The sequence below is a fragment of the Cebus imitator genome, unplaced genomic scaffold (genome assembly GCF_001604975.1).
Source record: "Cebus imitator isolate Cc_AM_T3 unplaced genomic scaffold, Cebus_imitator-1.0 Scaffold229, whole genome shotgun sequence".
NCBI classification, from domain to species: domain Eukaryota; kingdom Metazoa; phylum Chordata; class Mammalia; order Primates; family Cebidae; genus Cebus; species Cebus imitator.
Genome location: NW_016107544.1, coordinates 2768106 through 2782941, shown reverse-complemented (window position 1 = coordinate 2782941; position 14836 = coordinate 2768106). Strand labels below are relative to the sequence as shown.

The 14836-nt window shown below is 37.0% G+C and overlaps 1 long non-coding RNA gene across 1 annotated transcript in view; it reads right to left on the bottom strand.

The window, feature by feature from the left end:
* Positions 1-14836, bottom strand: part of LOC108281673 — an 18545-nt gene that overhangs the window by 2167 nt on the left and 1542 nt on the right. The window contains exon 2 of the long non-coding RNA XR_001816068.2: positions 3103-3106. This is a non-coding gene — a long non-coding RNA (uncharacterized LOC108281673). The remainder of the gene's footprint in view (positions 1-3102; positions 3107-14836) is intronic.

Sequence of the window (14836 nt, the reverse complement as noted above, 5' to 3'; positions counted from 1 at the left end):
AAAAAAAAAAAAAAAAAAAAAAAAAAAAAACCCTAAAATGTCTTTGCAATAAAAAGAAAATACCTCAAATTTAAGAGTACCAAAAGCGCTTTTATCATCGTATCTGGATGAGAAAGCAATAGCTATAACATGCTATTTTGAAAGTGAGAGATAAGACATTTACAGTCACAGCCATAAACAAAAACAGAAAACAATAATGGCATAACAGAGTAACAAAAAAAAAACAGGTGGAGAAAATGAAGAGATTTGTTATAGTTAAAAAAATTTACAAATGGCCAAAAATTATATTAAAATATGCTTGACACCACTAAGAAAAATATGTAAGTTATCAAGATAGTACTATTTTTTATTCATCAGACTGGTAATATTTACAAATGCCCGTAATGTCCACTTTTGACATGGCTGTGGAGAGTATAATCTCTAGGCTTTAGTGAATCATCCCTCATTGCAAGATACTACACTCAATACTTTACATATGTTATTTCCTTTATTCCCTACCATTTCCCCTCCATTCCAATCCTAAATTTCTAAATTCTAAAACAACCTTATTAGATATTATTGTGTCCTCTGGATCTCACAGATGAGGAAACTGAAGCTTCCTGGATAAGTCACTGGGGCTCTAGGGTAAGTTACTTGCCCTGCATTGCAGTGAGTAAGGAGTAGAGCTAACGTTTTAAGTTCAAATATGCTAATGGTTTATCCTATAAGGAGCACGAAGAAGAGGGAGAAAGATGGATAGAGATGTAGGCTGATTTTCTTTGTTGCCAGAGTCGTGTAGGTTCTGATAGGTTTGTTAACATTTGAGGGTAATAATAGTAGAACAAAATACTGATCCAGAACTTTCTAGATGTTGGGTAGGGAAAAAGGAAAAGGGGAACTTGAAAAGAGGAACAGAGAAAACACAGTATAGAAATGGAGAAATGGGAAATAACAGGAAAGTGTAATTTAAAGAGATCACAAAATAAGAGGACTGGAGGAAAAGGATTGGGTAACCTGAGGACTTATACCCCTTCCCTGTCCTGTCCATGGAAAGCAGAAGATTTGCAGATAAAGTAAAAAGAGAATTGCAATTATACTATTTCAAGAGACATGCTTTAGGCAGGTAATAGAAGTTTGTCAAAAATATATCTGAGAAATGAAAATTGAAAATAAAAGTGGAGGGCAGGAATATATCACACAAAGAATATTTCAAGGCAAAAAAAAAAGCACAAAACAAGATCAAGTAGAATTTTTTTATTGTATTTTTAAGAAACAGAGAAATGTTTGGAGGATATCTAACAAAACCCACATGTAGGCAGAGAAGAATGGAAAGCAAGAAGATAAAATCCCCTGGGAAACAAGCAGACATCCTTTCTTTATCAGGCAGCTGGATCACTTCATCCTTCTCTCTTTGCAGATCAAGCTCTTCTGTTTTTGTAGTGTTGAGAAGGGCTGCACATAAGTCTTGGGGTAACAAGTCCTCCTTACAAACAGCTAGCAAGGATTCCAAGAGGAATGTTTTAGACTAGTGCAAAACACATCACATGAAATTTATAAGGTTTCTGGCACTGGAGAATATTGCTGCAAAATAAATGAAGCAAAAGTCAAGGAAAATTTTTAAATATGTGCACATAAAGTAAGAATAATTGAACAGAGACATGCAAATGAAACAGCATAGCATTTGTAATTTGAGCTCGTAGACTCTGCAGATGGTCTGAATTTTAAACCACTTTCTGCTACTCACCATCTGTGTGAATTTGAGCAAGTTATATAACTCCCTTGGCCTTACCTCTCTGGTCCGTAAAATGGGCTGATTAGAATAATACCTACCTCGTGGAATTATTATGCATAATAAATGTTTTAATATTTAAATGTGTCTTAGACATAATAAATGCTATATGTAGTTGCTAAAAAATATACATTATGGTATAAAATCAGTGCCATTCCATATTTGAACTCCCAAGGGATTATTTTTGAATTGGTAAACTGATTCAAAAGCTTCTTTAGAAGAGTAAATAGGTCAGGCACAGTGACTCATGCCTGTAATCCCAGCACTTTGCGGGGCTGAGACAAGCAGATCATTTGAGATCAAGAGTTCCAGACCAGCTTGACAATCATGGTGAAACCCCATCTCTACTACAAATACAAAAAAATTAGCTGGGCATGGTGGCAGGCACCTGTAATCCCAGCTACTCTGGAGGCTGAGGCAGGAGAATCTCTTGAACCTGGGAGGCAGATGTTCCAGTGAGCCGAGATTGCACCACTGCACTCCGGCCTAGGCGACAGAGTGAGACTACATCTCAAAAAAATAAAAAATAAAAAAGAAAAGAAAAAGTAAATAAATATAGAAAATATTTTTAAAAAGAACAACAAGAGGGAGCTTGCTCTGTTATAGTGTCACAGAGATTGCAGTGTGGTATATTGAAGGAAATATATTGAAAACAGAATTTAGAATCAAAAGTCAAAGTTGACTAGGGCCAGAACTCATAAGCTCTAACCTAGGTACAAAGTTCTAGGAAACAAGTTACTGAAAAAAATTTCTAAATTGTATTCTCTGGCACAAAATGTTGGTGATATTATTAAATGTATTAAACGTGATAATTTTGTGTTTTCTGCAGAAAATACAGCCATCCAACCTACAACCTTTTCTGTAGACATACAGAAACAATCAGAAGTCTTTTTTTAAAGTTTGACAGTCAGTCTCATGGATTCATGAGTTCAGCCTATTTCCACAGACTGCTTGCTGAGCAACTTCTGGATCTCATATAATTAGAAAAAGGATAAATATAATTGAATAAATATTAAGAGAATGGGAAATGGGTAAGGAAGATTTCATTTAGTTATCATGGTCCATGGGACACAGATAAGAGGTTGATTTAAGAATTGCATGCATTTATTGTTTCCCTTTCAGCTGTGTGTTTAGGAAGTAATTACAGAACAGAAGAATTTAACACACTTACTGGCTGTAAGCAGAAAGACAGTAGTCTTTCCCACTGTCTTGTTCAGCCAAAGATAAAATCCATGAATTATAAGAATTTTGGAATAGACTTGCCTTCTACTTACACAAGATGCTCAAAAATAGACAGAATGGCAGCTATTACCAGTTAAAAATGTTTCTCTAACAATGCTGGAAAGTAGAATATACTAAAGTTCAGTAGTTACTGGTGGAGAAAGTAGTTTGTTTCATGGGAACTGTTGCAGAAATGACAAACCTGCAGGCCTTGGGAGCATAGATAATTGTTATGTGACATTTCTGTAAAGATTCTCCTGTTTTCACTTTCATGAAAGATGCTACAGTTAGTATTCACACAATGAAACTGAGATGCAGATGAAAACTCAGTTTCCTTTGTTAACCTGAAAAAAATTACATTGCTTTACTGCTGTATTTCTGGATTCAGGTTTTAAGAAGATGTAGAAGGTTTTGAAGTAGTTTCTAACCCAATTTGTATGTATTTACTTGTCATTAAAAATATATATATATATAACTTATATAGATATATTTATAAATATAGATATAAAAATTTAAATATATTTATATATAAATATATAATATATAAATATTATATATTTTAATATATAATATATAAATATACTTTAAATTTATATATCTATATTTGTAAATATATATGTTATATATATTTATGTATTTTCCACTTTGCTCCACTTTACTCTTCTCTGGGTTGGCTTCTTATCTCTGTTTAAATCATTTGTGTTGGGGTCAACTATCCCATTAGGGCCTTATATGAAAAGACCGATTGAGAAAGGCTAGATTCTCCTTGGTTTGATAGCTCCTAATGTTTTGATGTGTCCAGCCAACCATCTGCAACTACAAACTCCCTCCCGAGTAACAAGCAGGAGACAAAGAAATGGAAAACAGCAAAGAAATCACCATGTGAGCAGAAGATATTTTGGCAGCCTAGCTGAACTGAAACCAAATTCTCCTCAGAAATCAGTATAAAACAGAACTATTCACAATGAACATGAAATTAAAAGCATGATGTAGTTGTGACCCAAAAGGAATGTGAATTCTTCTCCAGAACATGCAGAGACCCATGGATAAACTGTGTTTCTAGATTTTTCCTCCAACTTTCCTGAGAGTAAGTTAGCCTCTGAAACTGTGGTTATTTTGCATGTAGAAATATAACATAAGACTATAAATAGGAATGCCAGACATTCAGGTAGAAACCATCAAATGCAGTAAGTTATTAATGAGTCATTTTGACTTTTCAAATAATTTATTTTATTTTATATGACTAAATAACCAATTAAAGAACTAAGAATTTGTATTTTTACCCCATACATAAAACATATTTGGACAAATAGCATACATTATCTAAAAGACTATTGAATAAATCCAAGAAATGTAACGTTATGTTGCTTCTTTACAGTTATGAATTGTTTCCAAAGTTATTTGAATTACTTACTCTTCTTTGTTCATTTTTAATTTTACTGCCAGAGGAATTGTAAGCATTGCAGGATGCACAATTTTCTGAGTTTTGAATTGTTTTTAACTGGCTTGAGAATATTTTCATCAAGAAAACTTAGGGAAATATTTTTATTGATCTTGTTTATTATACTAACTATATAAAAATTTTGATCTAATTTGTTGCCCAGTGTAACAAATTAGAAAAATTTGTTCTGTGAATAACAGGAATTTTATCTGACCAGGAAATGATTGACTTTTTATAACCAATTTTTAAGTTCTAAATTATACAATTTCCTATTTAGAACAATTTAAGCTAAGTTTTGTGTTATTATGGTGGGTGGTATATTTTTTCTCTGATATTTACACCAAAGCATTCAGTAGGGAAAAAAATCAGTTTTAATGCTCAGAGACAAATAACCACATTCATGACAATGAGATTATGTAATTGTTTTTATTCATAAATATTTTCTAGCACATCATTAACTCACAGAAAGAAAGAAGAGTAGTCAAGGAGTTTGATCACAGCATTGATTCTTAGTTGGAAATGTTGCAGTTTGGTTGAGTCAGGATTTCCAGGCTATCACAGCCTGCTCTGATGGCATAATTATCAGGAGCTCATCTGCATCACTGGTGAATCTCTTTGGTCACTTTTGCACAGTTTTTAAATGTAAGTCCATGCCCTCCTTTGTTCTGCTGATGAGGCGTGTCATAAAAGGAATATCGAGCAATGTCTTCCTGTCTTGTCCTCAGGTCTCAGGCTCTTGGACTCCTTCCCTCCACTCTGCCCCCACATTAACATTCTATTGCTGCTGTAAAAAAAAACAAAAACAAACAAACAAAAAACAAACAAACAAAAAAAAAAAAACACCACAAACTTAATAATGATTTAGAACAAAACAGAGTTATCATCTTACAGCTTTGGAAGTCAGAAGTGTGATGCAGGTCTCACTGGGTTAACATCAAGGGGTCGGCCAGGCTGTGTCTCTTTCTGGAGGCTGTAGGGGAGAATCTGTTTTCTTACCCTGTATAGCTTCTAGAGGCTTCTTGTATTCTTTGGTTCATGGTCTTCTTCCTCCATCTTCACAACCAGCAGCAGCAGATTGAATCCTTCTTCCACCACCTTACTCTAATCTCTCTGTCTGCCTTCCTGTTTTACTTTTTAGGACCCTTGAGATTACAAGTGGTCTGCCCAGATAATCCAGGATGATCTCCCTATTTCAAACTCAGCTGATTAGCAAACTTAATTCCATCTACTGCCTTGATTCCCCTTTGTTATGTACTGTAACATAGTCACAAATTCCAGGATTAGAATGGGACCTTATTCTGCCTATCACATTCATTTCAACTCTGCCTTGTGATATGGTTTTGCTCCGTCCCCACCCCCTTCTCATCTTGAATTCTAATTCCCATAATCCCCATGTGACATGGGAGGGACCCAGGAGGAGGTAGCTCAATCATGGAGGCAGGTTGATAGTGAACAAGTTTCATGAGATCTGATGGTATTATAAAGGGGGGTTCCCCTACACAAGTTCTCTTGCCTGCTGCCATGTAAAACATTAACTTTGCTCCTCATTTGCCTTCAGCTATGATTGTGTGGCCTCCCCAGCCATGTAGAACTGTGAGTCAATTAAATCTCTTTCCTTTATGAATTACCCAGTCTCAGGTATGTGCTTTTTTATTTTATTTATTTATTTTTTTGAGACAGAGTCTTGCACTGTTGCCTGGGCTGGAGTACAGTGGAGTGATCTTGGCTCACTGCAACCTCTGCCTCCTGGGCTCAAGTGATTCTTCTGCCTCAGCCTCCCAGGTAGCTAATTTTTTGTATTTTTAGTAGAGACGGGGTTTCACCATGTTGGCCAGGCTGGTCTTGAACTCCTGGCCTTGTGATTCGCCTGCCTTGGCCTCTCAAAGTGCTGGGATTACAAGTGTGAGCTGCTCGCCCTCAGGTATGTCTTTATTAGCAATGTGAGAACAGTCTAATACACCTTGGCTTTCAAACTTCAGTAACAGCACAATATTCCCTGCAATAGACCATAGATAGGCTCCATCTCCGGCACTACCCCCTTGGGGATGACTTGAATTAATTATCTTCCCACTTGAGCTGTCTCTTGAATACCAGAAGGGGTCAGCATATTTGCTCCTATCACAATTATGGTAGGATGGACCATGAACCTAGGATCCAGGAGCACCCTCATCAGTAAACCCATTGAAAGGACAATAGAAACCTTATGATTGCCACCGCTGTTCAATATAGCACCAAAAGAGGATACCATTGACGTGAAACACACAGGTCTTGTTAGTCAACTGGCCTTGTGCTCCATTGTATCAACTCTTGAACTACTACTACCTTTGAATCAATTTTTGGGTGAGTTTCCCATCCTAGAATATTGGGTTCTGTGAGCTAAGATTAGGTCTTATATTTTCTTTATCAGTTAAAACAGTTCATGGTGATAAAAGCTCTATAACTTTCAGAGCATTTTTGTTATTCTGCCTTATATATACACCATTATGTAAAAAGTTGTCGTATTTGCATTTAACCTACCTATACTATCCCGTGTACTTTAAATCATCTCTAGCTTATTTACAATACCTAATGCAATGTAAATTCTAAGTAATTGTTATACTTTATTGTTTCAGGAATAATGACAAGAAAAACAAAACTTCTACATGTTCGGTATAAACCCAGCCATCCTTTTTTTCCGAGTATTTTCTACTGGCAGTTGGTTGAATCCACAAGTGCAGAACCCACAAACGCAAATAGCTGGCTATAGCTTTTGAGCTGTGCTAACATGTAAGAGTATAAATAATTAGATTATACCCACACTACCACACTGAAATTGTCATATCTGAAATAAGTTACCTTCACTATGTTGTAGTAGGTACAGACATACCTGTACCTACTACAGACGTGTCCTGAATTCTTTGTTCTCTGCAAACAATTCTATAAAGACTTATTGGCCGGGGGCGGTGGCTCACGCCTGTAATCCCAGCTCTTTGGGAGGCCGAGGCGGGTGGATCACGAGATCAAGAGATGGAGACCATCCTGGTCAACAGGGTGAAACCCTGTCTCTACTAAAAACACAAAAATTAGCTGGGCATGGTGGTGCACACCTGTAGTCCCAGCTACTCGGGAGGCTGAAGCAGGAGAATTGCTTGAACCCAGGAGACGGAGGTTCCAGTAAGCCGAGATCGCGCCATTGCACTCCAGCCTGGGTAACGAGAGAAACTCCGTCTCAAAAAAAAAAAAATCTTATTAAAGCCTTGGCCCATGTTTTAGAAAGTGAAAGTCTGGCTGACTAGGGGATCTGTGTGCAAGCCTGAAGGCTAATCTCTCTCTCTGTAAGCCTGGGCCCTTGTGTGGATTACCCTTAAGGCCAAGGCTGAGCCCATAAGCAGGCAGGCATGGGTGATTGTCTCTCACTGAAAATGGCAGAGCGCCATTGGCTCCTACAAATAATTATCCCTATATTGATTTCAATAATGTAATATTAGAATAAGGTAGAATAAGGTATCTGTTTAAGTACCTGCAAGCTCTGTCATATCATTACTGTCCTTCATTTCACTTATAGATAAGCATACATGAACATTATATATGAATGTAATATATATATCATATATGTGGCATTTATATACGTATATACACATAAGTATACACAATTGAATACATTGCTAATATTTTCGATTATGTTACAGATTAATTAAAAATAAGAAAATGTTTTTATTATACATTCACTTATCCTTTCTTTCTCTGATGCTTTTTCTTTCTTCATGTAGACCAAATTTTTTTTTTTTTTGTGACAGGGTTTCACTCTTTTGTCCAGGCTGGAGTGCAGAGTTTCCATCAGAGTTCACTGCAGCCTCCATCTGTCAGGCCCAAGTGATCCGTTATACCTCAGCCTCCTGAGCAGCTGGGGCCTCAGGCATAAGCCGTCATGCCTCACTAATTTAAATAATTTTGTTTTTGTAGAGACAGGGTCTCCCTATGTTGCCCAGGCTGGTCTTGAACTTCTGGGCTCAAGCCATCCTCTCACCTCAGCCTCCCAAAGTGCTATAATTGCAGGCATGAACTGTGCCCAGCCTTACATCTAAATTTGTGACATATCATTTTATTTCTTTTGAAATAACTTGACACATATTTTGCAGGCAGGTCTACTGGCAACAAATTCCCTCATTTTTTGTTTGTCTGAGAAAGTACTTCTCTTTCACCTTTTGTGAATAAATACTGCAGAGTAAATTCTACTAAGAGTAGAATTCTAATTTGGTTATTTTTTTTCTCTCAACACGTTAAATACTTTATTCTCTTCTTGTTTGCATGATTTCTGAATAAAAATTAGACAAAGTTCTTATTTTTACTCCTCTATAGCAAAGATGTTTTCTTCCTCTGCCTTCTTTAAGAATTTTTTTCTTTATCTTTGATTATCTGTAATTTGAAAATGATATTTCTTGGTGCAGTTGTTTGAGCAAATATTCTGCTTGGTGCTCTCTGAACTTCCTGAATCTATGGTCTGGTGTCTAGCTATAATCTGGAGAAATTATCAGTCATTACTGTTTAAAAATATTTCTTCTGCTCCTTTCTTTCTTTTTGGTATGCCCATTAGGCATATGTTACACATTTTTAATTGCCTCACAGTTCTTAAATATTCTGCTCTGGTTTTTTTTTCAGTCTTTTTTGTTTTCTTTTCAGTTTGGGATTTTTTTCTCAGCTATGTGTAGTCTACTAATAAGCTTATCAAAGATCAAAGGCATTCTTCACTTCTGTGATAGCATTTTTTTAGTATTAGGCATTTATTTTTGGTTCTCTCTTAGAATTTTTATCTCACTGCTTGCCTTGTTCGTCTGTTCTTGCATGATGCAACATTATAATAAGTGTATATTTTGTCTCTGACCGCTAGTTTTGGCACAAAGCTCCTGAAATTTTTGTAATTTCCTGAGTCATAGGGGTGATGGGAACAGTGTTTGCTGTGATATTTGGTCCCTGTTCCTGACACAGAGCTTCTAAGACCAGGAATGTATGAAGTGAGGGGAGTGTTTTTGTGTTAATGTGAGGTCTGATGGCTGAAATCCCCTAGATTGTTTCAGGATAGTTCTGGCTGCCTGGGAATCGACCATGTGATTAGAAGGTTTCGGCCCCCTCAATTCCCAGATGTGCAGGGAGAGGAGAGGAGCTGGAGTTCAAATTAATCACCAATGGCCAATGATTTTATTAATCATGCCCATGTAATGAAGCCTTCACAAAAACCCTAACTGAAGGAGTCTGGGTAACTTCTGGGTTGGTGAACATATCAAGGTGCTGAGAAGGTGGTACCCCCAGAGTTAATGGAAGCTCGGCGTCCTGGCCTATATACCTTGCCCTATGCATATTTTTTATTTGGCTGTTCCTGAGTTTTAAACTTTGTAATAAACTCGTAATAGCAAGTAGAGTTTTTCTGGGTTCTGTGAGCCACTCTAGCAAATTATCAAACCCAAGGAGTGGATTGTGGGAACCCCTAATATATAGCCAATCAGTCAGAAGTACAGAAGACCCAGGTTTGTGACTGGCATCTGCAGTGGAAGGCAGTCTTTTGGGACTGAGTCTTTAATCTGTGGGATCTGCTGTAACTCCAAGTAGACAGTGTCAGAATTGAAGTGAATTGAATTTTAAGTCACCCAATTGGTGTCCACAGAGAAGTGAAGAATTTCTTGGCAGAAAAAACCCACACACTTGTTATCAGAAGTGTTTTATGCAGAGAAACAGATGTGGGTTTCCCCCCTGCCCCCCGCCGCCCTGCATTTTACATGTTGTCTACTTTATCCATTGAAGCCCTTAGTATTTTAATCATAGTTGCTTCAAATTCCTAGTCTAATAATTGCAACATTTCTGCCATATCTGAGTCTGATTCTAACACTTCCTCTCCTTATAGTGTTCTTTTTTTTTTGCCTTCTAGTATGTGTTATAATTTTTTCTATTTTTTTTGAGACAGGGTCTTACTCTGTCACCCAGGCTGGAGTACAGTAGCATGGTCATGGCTCACTGCAGCCTCAATCTTGCTGGGTTCAAGCAATCTTTTGCCTTGGCCTCCCAAGTAGCTGGTAGCTGGAACTACAGGCACCATGCCTAGCTAATTTTTTGATTTTTTAAAAAATAAAGATGGGGTCTCACTTTGTTGCCCAGGCCAGTCTCTAACTCCTGGCTTCAAGCGATCCTCCTGGCTCAGCCTCCCAAAGTGCTGAGATTACAGGCGTAAGCCACTGTGCGCAGCCTGTAATTATTTTTTGGTGGCTAGACATGACTTCCTGGGTAAAAGTTAAACAATCTCTTAAGTTTGTGGCAAACAAAATAATTGATTCAAACAAAGCTCCCATCTTGTTTTGATTACTTATTTTCTTTAATTTCCAATTCCCACTTTTCACCCAAACTCCATTCTTATTTCCCACTTCCAAAGATAACCTTTTTATTGCGTTAGAAATGGTGATCCTTTAGTTCTTGGATATTTTTGGAAAATGTGTATCGCGTGAATTGATATCAATGATATTGTGACCTAATGCTCAACCTTTCTCTTTCTTTCTTTCTTCCTTTGAACTGGAGCTATATTTTTAAGATCTCCTCACGTGGATGGGTGTATGCCAATCCAATGTGCCTGAATCCTACATAGCAACCTTTGGACTGTATCCATAAAAATTTGCTTTATAGCACCATGCCACAATAATCTACCTTATGAAGAACATCCTTGAACTGCTCCTCTCATGAACTCATGTGAGAATTTCCTTGGGCTGCATACACAGGAGCAGAATTGACTGATGGTAGGATATTTCTAAGTAGTAATGAATGAGTAATGAATCACACGTGTAACTGGGTAAGTTTGTACCCCCAACAGCAGGGCAGAAAGTTCCTTTCTCCCCATTAGACAATTTAACAACACCCACAGTTGAGGAGCTAGCAACAATTGACACTATTCACTCTTCTGATTTTTCTCAGTCCAGTGATGGAGAAATGATATCTGATAGTTGTTTTAATTCTTATTTCTTTCAATATTGAGTTTAAACATTGCCTCATATTTTATTTTAGCCTTTTGGCTTTCTTCTTCTCCAGGCATGCAACTGGACACAGCTGTTAAACAATGTTTCTTTTATGTTTGATTGCACAATGTTTTCTACTTCAGACCTTCACATTTACTTCCTCTTTTTCCGTCTTTTTAAAGGAAACAGGTCAAAATGAGCAAGAGATGCATGAGCGTGGGTGAGCAAACATAGGCTCCTCTCTGCAAGAACTGTTTCAAAAAATGGAGGATGAGGAGACAGACCTTGTTGGTATGATTCGGAGTCTATGTGTTCTCATATTTAGAGGATGAAAAAGTACTTTCTCAGGCAACATAAACACTTTATTTTCATTATTTAATACTGTGCATATGTGTATTCAAATTAACAAGCTAGATTTTTTTTTTTTCAAATTCTGGGCTTTGCTGTTTTATCAATTAAAATTTATTTTTCCAAATTAAAATATGTATTATTGCTTTATGTCCTACTAGAGGCATTTTTAAAGAATTCAAATGCAGAAATACTTGAAAAATAAAGACACATCTTTATACAGCAGAGATAACAATTCTTAACTTCTGAGCCCATTTGAATCTCATGAAGGCATAGGTATAGAAGTTCAGGGCCAAAGTAAAAATCAGGCAGGGAATCCAAAATTTAAGAAACAATCAGAAGACAAATTGTAGCACCTCTACACAATGTCACTATAGACACAGACAATGTCAGGTTGAAAGAAATAATGGTCATGTAAACTGATGATACCTTCTCATATCATTTGAAGTTTTCTTGGGGACATAGAATCTCCATGATGAAAGAGCACAGAGACCATTCAGGTAACTTTTATAGAAGAAAAAATATATATTTTTGTTGCTATCATAAGAGTAGCCACAGGGGACATACCTGATTGCAGAGGTGCAACTACACAAACATATAAAACCACAACATATACCTTTAATTTCTGAACATAAAGGATATGCATATTTATTAAATGAAACTTATGTACTTAAGTACATTGTTTTATTAAAAAATATATTTACTATTATTTCTAAGTTACGCCTAAAAAACACCTGAACAAAATGATCTTACTCTTTTGCTCCCATTTTCTTAAAGTTTAGTGCTTTCTTGACATAAGCAACAGAAGAGCCAACCAAGCTCAAGAAGAGAATTCTTGACTAATGGAAAGAATTATAAAATATAATGAAAACTCCATGAGAACCGGACTTAAAAACATTTGATGCGGGGCGTGGCAGCTCACACCTGTAATCCCAGCATTTTGGGAGGCCAAGGCAGGCGGATCATGAGGTCAAGAGATTGAAACCATCCTGGCCAACATGGTGAAACCCCGTCTCTACTAAAAAATACAAAAATTAGCTGGGCGTGGTGGTGCGCACCTGTAGTCCCAACTACTCGGGAAGCTGAGGCAGGAGAATTGCTTGAACCTGGAAGGCAGAGGTTGCAGTGAGCCGAGATCATGCCACTGCACTGTAGCCTGGTGCCTGGTGATGGAGTGAGACTGCTTCTCAGAAAAAAAAAAAAAAAATTCGTAAAGTAATTCTGCTATATTCTCTTTGGGTATACTCTGCAAATCTCAACTGAGAAGACTTACCATCCACTATGTTATCATGGACTTTGCATTTTGAAACATTTGAAATTTTGTTTTTTTCCTGTAGCCAAGATTGTATTATTCCATAATAAAGGGTGTGTTCTTCTAAAGCTCATTGTCAAGCAGTGAATGAAAAATGAAGTGTGAAGGTGCAGTATTCTGGGAGAAAGGCTTTGTAGCTTTTCAAGCTGCCATTCATGCTGCTATCATAGACATGAGTATAAAGTTAAAGGAATCTAACTGCATTAAATTTGAATTTTGATAGATGGCGATTTAATGGATTATTCTATTCTGTCATTTATTCACTTCATTAATGAGGCAAAATATACTGAACAACTTCCATATTCAAACCATTGTACTCAGTACTGGGGATCAGAAAACAAGTAGAACACAGCACTTTTCTCCAGGGACATTGGTACTGGGGGAGATAGAAACATGGATATGTAGTCATAATAAGAGTTTAGATTCTATCATTGATTTTATTTTTAGCTTTTTTTTTCTTTAGAGACAAAGTTTTACTCTGTTGCCCAGGCTGGAGAACAGTAGCTTTTCGCAGACATGATTATAATTCACTGCAGCCTCAAACTCCTGGGCTCAAGTGATCCTCCCACCTCAGCCTCCCTAGTTCATTCTTAATTTGGCTCTCTTTAAGTCTGTTCTTGGTATATAGGAATGCTTGTGATTTCTGCACATTGATTTTGTACCCTGAGACTTTGCTGAAGTTGCTTATCAGTTTCAGGAGATTTTGGGCTGAGACAGTGGGCCTTCTAAATATACAACCATGTTGTCTGCAAATAGAGACTACTTGACTTCCTCCTTTCCTAATTGAATACACTTTATTTTTTTTTCTTGCCTGATTGCTCTGGCTAGAACTTCCAATACTATATTGAATAGGAGTGGTGAGAGAGGGCCTCCTTGTCTAGTGCCAGATTTCAAAGGGAATTCTTCCAGCTTTTGCCTGTTCAGTATGATATTGGATGTAGTTTTGTCATAAATAGCTATTATTATTTTATGATACATTCCGTTGATATCTAGTTTATTGAGAGTTTTTAGCATGAAGGGCTGTTGAATTTTGTCAAAGGCCTTCTCTGCATCTATTGAGATAGTCATGTGATTTTTGTCTTTGGTTCTGTTTATATGATTGATTATGTTTATAGGCTTGCGTATGTTGAACCAGCCTTGCATCCCTGGGATGAAGCCTACTTGATCGTGATGAGTAAGCTTTTTGATGTGCTGTTGCATTCGGTTTGCCAGTATTTTATTGAAGATTTTTGAGTCGATGTTCATCATGGATATTGGCCTGAAGTTTTCTTTTCTTGTTGAGTCTCTGCCTGGTTTTGGTATCAGGATGATGTGGGTCTCACAGAATGAGTTAGGGTGGATTCCCTCTTTTTGTATTGTTTGGCATAGTTTCAGAATGAATGGAACCAGCTCCTCCTTGTATGCCTGGTAGAATTTGGCTGTGAACCCCTCTGGACCTGGACTTTTTTTGGTTGGTAAGCTGATTGCCGCCTCAACATCAGACCTTGTTGTTGGTCTGTTTAGGGTTTCAACTTCTTCCCGGTTTAGTCTTGGTAGAGTACAAGTGTCCAGGAATTTATCCATTTCTTCCAGGTTTACTGGTTTATGTGCATAGAGCTTACTTTACTGGTTTTTGTGCATCAGAGATTACTTTGTAGTAATCTCTGATGGTAGTTTGTATTTCTGCGGAATCAGTGGTGATATCCCCTTTATCATTTTTTATTGCATGTATTTGATTCTTCTCTCTTTTCTTTTTTATTAGTCTGGCTAGTGGTCTGCCTATTTTGTTGATCTTT